Here is a 5,743-nt window from a genome sequence, read left to right as displayed (position 1 = left end):
TCTTGCAGGCGCAGTCCCGTTGTCATTGGTCTTCTTCGCACACATAGCAGGTGCCACTGAAATTCCTTCAACATTTTGGGGGCATCAGTACCTGCCTTGGCATTCTAGTCACCCTGAACTGAACGACTGATGAGGACGTCTTTCTTGTCGACCTGTTAATGACCGCTTGAAGCTGAGGGAAGAATAATCTTCAGTCTGGTCATAATAGTCTGATGTGGTGGAGGCATAATTATATTTACACTACTCCTGTGATGCTTGTTTTGTTCGTGGTTGATTCCTTTTCTTGGTGATTTTTGCATTTCTTTTGTAGCATGTTATTAATTTTGTGAAGCGCCGTAAGTGATTGATCAGTATTGATAACTTATTTGCATCTCTTTGAATGTTGTTTCTATCCTGTTTATATGTAATTAATTTTGTGAAGCGCCGTGAGCCTCTGTTGGGGAACAGCACTACTGTTGAAATGGTTTCGCTCGTAAGCAGGTCATGATTGTGCTGGAAAAAGAACAGCATCCGAGTACTTGCGTTCTTTATGTTCGTGTTGACCAGAAACCCCATTCCACGTAGGCTTCATCTCCACATAGTAGGTTCCACCACATGCCCTTCTGTCTGTACTTCTCCATTGCTTTTCTATCTTGCTCCACAGTCCGAGGATGTGCCAGGTGTATCACTCCCTCTGATGGGTCAATTATTTTTGTTTTCCAACCTGTTTGAGTGCTTTTTCGTTCCAGGTGGTAATAAGCGCATTGGTAACGGAACTGACGTCACGGAAGTGGAAGCAGCGCAATGGAAACGGAACTGACGTTACAGTAGTGGAAGCAGCGCAATGAAAACGGAAGTGACGTCACGAAAGCGGAGCAGCGCAACGGAAAAGGAAGTGACGTCACGAAAGTTAAAAGTGACGTAATAGGGATGGTAATGAACCTTGCTGTCCAGTTTCCTGGCTGCGACGGGTCAGAGACAGAGAGGGACGGATGAACGAGAGAGTGCCTGTCTTTTCTGTGAGATCAAGGAGCTTGCATGACCGTACACAAAAAAGATAATAAATGACAATGAAAAGACAAAGCATATTTCGTGTGTGTGTGTGTGTGTGTGTGCGCGCGCGCGCGCGACCATCAGACTGTTTTGGTCAAGCTGCTTGATCAGCCTTCTCGCGGCAATGTATACGTGTGTGAGTGTACCCTGCCGTTTTTCTTTCTATTTTCTTATTTTTTTCTAATTGATTTGAATTTTTCATCTTTTCCTTTTTGCCCTGAAGGCTGGGTGTAAATAAGCATAATCATGATTATGGGTATTCCACTTCCGTCATTAATAAATTTGTCACATTAATCGATATGCTTATCATTCTCGAAGAGGGAGGTGGCAGAATGGTGAAGACGCTCGGCTGCCAAAATAGAGAGTCCGTGAGGGTGTGGGTTCGAATCCCACTCTCGCCCTTTCTCCCACGTTTGACTGGAAAATCAAACTGAGCGTCTAGTCTTTCGGATGAGACGATAAACCGAGGTCCCGTGTGCAGCACTTGGTGCACTGAAAAAAGAACCCATAGCAACAAAAGTGTTGTCCTCTGGCAAAATCACGTACACAGAAATCCACTCTGATAGGTACACAAATAAATGGGCATGCACTCAAGGCCTGACAAGCGCATTGAGTTATGCTGCTGTCAGGCATCTGCCTTGCAGATATGGTGTAGCGTATGAATATGGATTTGTCCGAACGCAGTGACGCCTCCTTGAGAAAGTGTAACTGAAACTCTAGACAATGTTGACTGTCTCCTCTTAATTTTTCATGTGTATTATGTTTAGAACTCTTTCCCCCTCAGTTATATTTTACCCTGTTCGAAAGATGAGATGTCACAGGACAGGAAAAAGGTGAAAGGGATACGGAAGTGGTGCAGGGTCTCCTCTGTTGTGAGACACCAGTAACCCAACTATCACAGTTCTGTGTGGACATCACAGTTAACCTTCACAGATCACGTGGACTTTACATTCACCTTCACTGTCCCAAATGGACTTCACAGTTCACCTTCACAGTTCCATGTGGTCTTCACAGTTCACCTTCACAGTTCCATGTGGTCTTCACAGTTCACCTTCACAGTTCCATGTGGTCTTCACAGTTCACCTTCATAGCTCCATGTGGACTTCACAGTTCACCTTCACAGCTCCATGTGGTCTGTACAGTTCACCTTCATAGCTCCATGTGGTCTGTACAGTTCACCTTCATAGCTCCATGTGGTCTTCACAGTTCACCTTCACAGCTCCATGTGGACTTCACAGTTCACCTTCACAGCTCCATGTGGACTTCACAGTTCACCTTCACAGCTCCATGTGGACTTCACAGTTCACCTTCACAGCTCCATGTGGACTTCACAGTTCACCTTCACAGCTCCATGTGGACTTCACAGTTCACCTTCACAGCTCCATGTGGACTTCACAGTTCACCTTCACAGCTCCATGTGGACTTCACAGTTCACCTTCACGGTCCATGTGGACATCTTGAAAAGGGAGAGAGAAAAAGAGAGAGAGAGAGAGAGATGATGGGGGTGACGGGGTTGGGAGGACAGTACAACTGACATGGTGTGGATGGATTGGTGATGGCACAATTAAAAACAAACAAACAGAAAAAAACATATCAAATATTAGAAAAAGAGAAGAAATCCTTTGGTTAAATGTGTAGTGAATGTATGTGTGTGCTTATGTGCTGGAGTCTGTATATACGATGATTGTATTGTGTGTGTGTGTGTGTGTGTGTGTGAAAGAGTAAGATAGAGTGAGTGTGTGTGTGCGCGTCCATGCACATGTGTGTGAGCTTGTGTGCACATATGTGAGTGTGTGTGCATTTGTGTATGTGTGCGTTTAGGAGAGAGAGAGACAGAGAGACAGAAAGACAGAGAGACAGGGAGAGACAGAGTCTGAGAGATCAGCAAATGTGACAAATATAAAACTGCTAATCAAAAAACTAAATCAACACATGTATAGCTCGACTGGTGCATTCACCCCAACACAATGCGCCAGCATTCCACACGTCTTTAATTCTTTTAACACTGCTGATCTATCAACAAGGAGCACAACATACTGTCTCAGATCTTTACAAAGGTAATTTGGTAACAAGAATATGCCTCATAGGTCATTTTCTTCACAGACACACACACTACGCACACACACACACACACACACACACACACACATGCATACCGACTTTATTCAACTTTCCAACTGTACTGTTCTGATTTTTTCCATACTCTCACAGACCATATATACATATACATATATATATATATATATATATATATATATATCACTTTTCTCATCTGGATCAGTACTGAAATCATTATCAATTAAAAAAAAATCCAATATCAGCACAAGTGAGACAGATAAGAACAGAGTCTCCACCTCTCTCTCTCTGTTTTTGTCTCCCAGTTTCTCTTTGTTCCACAAACATTACACAAACATACACTTGTTACATAATATACAATCTGTGCAAATGTACACAACCCATCACCTGGTAACAAATTCCAGCATATACAAAACACAACACAATCTGTCACCGTTTTCTTTTCTCGTAACAAAGTCTAAGATGTTCAAAACACAAATCTGTCACAATTCATTCTCGTAACAAACTCCACCATGCACAAAGCAAAAAGCAGTCTGTCACCGCTGTTTCTCATAGCAAATTCAAACATGCATAAACCAAACAGCGGTCCGTCACCATTTTACTGGCAACCATACTCTTCCGACATGAACAAACGGTCTGTTGCCATTTACTAGCAACAAAACTCTTCTGTAATGTGCAAAACAAACAGCAGTCTGTTGCCATTTTACTAGCAGCAAACTTCTCTGACATGTACAAAACAAACAGCGGTCTGTCACCATTTTACTGGCAACAAACTTCTCTGTCATGTACAAAAGAAACAGCTGTATGTCGCCATTTTACTGGCAACAAAACTCTTCCATCATGTACAAACAACAGCCTGTCACCATTTTACTAGCAACAAAACTCTTCCATCATGTACAAAATAAACAACAGCCTGTCACCATTTTACTAGCAACAAAACTCTTCCATCATGTACAAAACAAACAGCAGTCTGTCGCCATTTCACTAGCAACAAAACTCTTCCGACATGAACAAACGGTCTGTCACCATTTACTAGCAACAAAACTCTTCCGTCATGTACAAAACAAACAGCAGTCTGTCGCCATTTTACTAGCAACAAAACTCTTCCGACATGAACAAACGGTCTGTCACCATTTACTAGCAACAAAACTCTTCCGTCATGTACAAAACAAACAGCGGTCTGTCGCCATTTCACTAGCAACAAACTTCTCCGTCATGTACAAAACAAACAGCAGTCTGTCGCCATTTTACTGGCAACAAAACTCTCCATCATGTACAAAACAAACAACAGCCTGTCGCCATTTACTAGCAACAAAACTCTTCTGTCATGTACAAAACAAACAGCAGTCTGTCGCCATTTTACTAGCAACAAAACTCTTCCGACATGAACAAAACAAACAACAGCTGTTGCCATTTTACTAGCAACAAAACTCTTCCATCATGTACAAAACAAACAACAGCCTGTTGCCATTTTACTAGCAACAAAACTCTTCCAACATGAACAAACGGTCTGTCGCCATTCTACTAGCAACAAAACTCTTCCATCATGTACAAAACAAACAGCAGTCTGTTGCTATTTTACTGGCAACAAAACTCTTCCGTCATGTACAAAACAAACAGCAGTCTGTCGCCATTTTACTGGCAACAAACTTCTCTATCATGTACAAAACAAACAACAGCCTGTCGCCATTTCACTAGCAACAAAACTCTTCCGTCATGTACAAAACAAACAGCAGTCTGTCGCCATTTTACTGGCAACAAAACTCTTCCGACATGAACAAACGGTCTGTCGCCATTCTACTAGCAACAAAACTCTTCCATCATGTACAAAACAAACAGCAGTCTGTTGCTATTTTACTGGCAACAAAACTCTTCCGTCATGTACGAAACAAACAGCGGTCTGTCACCATTTTACTAGCAACAAAACTCTTCCATCATGTACAAAACAAAACAGCAGTCTGTCGCCATTTTACTAGCAACAAAACTCTTCCGACAAGAACAAACGGTCTGTCACCATTTACTAGCAACAAAACTCTTCCGTCATGTACAAAACAAACAGCGGTCTATCACCGTTTTACAAGCAACAAACTCCTCCAGCATGTACAAAACAAGACAAAGAGAGAACGGCTGTCTTGCTTCCATCCAGCTTCCTCCCCCCCTCTTCAAAAGGTTTCAGAGAGAAGCCTTCATCACAGCAACCAGCCTGGAGGCAGCTCCCCCAGCTAGCAATGCTTCCTGTTTTGCCGTGATAGAAATCACACTAGAGAAAGAAAAAAGGAAAGTCCTATTTACCTGTCCATCATCAGCATAAAAAAACAACAACAAAAAAATAAAGAAAGAAAGAAAACAAACACACACACAATCATATATATACACAGAGAGAGAGAGAGAGAGAGAGAGAGAGAGAGAGAGAGAGAAAGACAGAGAGAGAGAGAGATAACTGGCAACCATCCCCCCAAAAAAACTCTGAAACTAAAAAAAAAAAACAAAAAAAAACAACAAAACATTTGGAATCAATGTGTGTGTGTGTTTGCATGTGAATGTGTGTGTGTGTGCGCATGCGCATGTGAGTGTGTGTGTGTGTGTGTGTATGCATGTGTATGTGTGTGTGTGTGTGTGTGTGTTGTGTTATCTG

The 5,743-nt window shown here is 42.2% G+C and overlaps 1 long non-coding RNA gene across 2 annotated transcripts in view; it reads left to right on the top strand.

Moving 5' to 3' along the window:
- Positions 1–1,062, top strand: part of LOC143274735 (uncharacterized) — a 5,417-nt gene extending 4,355 nt beyond the window's left edge. For both annotated transcript variants that reach the window (XR_013053302.1, XR_013053301.1), the window contains exon 4: positions 729–1,062. This is a non-coding gene — a long non-coding RNA (uncharacterized LOC143274735). The remainder of the gene's footprint in view (positions 1–728) is intronic.
- The last annotated feature ends 4,681 nt before the right edge of the window (positions 1,063–5,743 follow it).

The sequence above is a fragment of the Babylonia areolata genome, chromosome 29, assembly GCF_041734735.1.
Source record: "Babylonia areolata isolate BAREFJ2019XMU chromosome 29, ASM4173473v1, whole genome shotgun sequence".
In the NCBI taxonomy this organism is placed as follows: Eukaryota; Metazoa; Mollusca; class Gastropoda; order Neogastropoda; family Buccinidae; genus Babylonia; species Babylonia areolata.
This window is presented reverse-complemented; position numbering and strand designations above follow the sequence as displayed.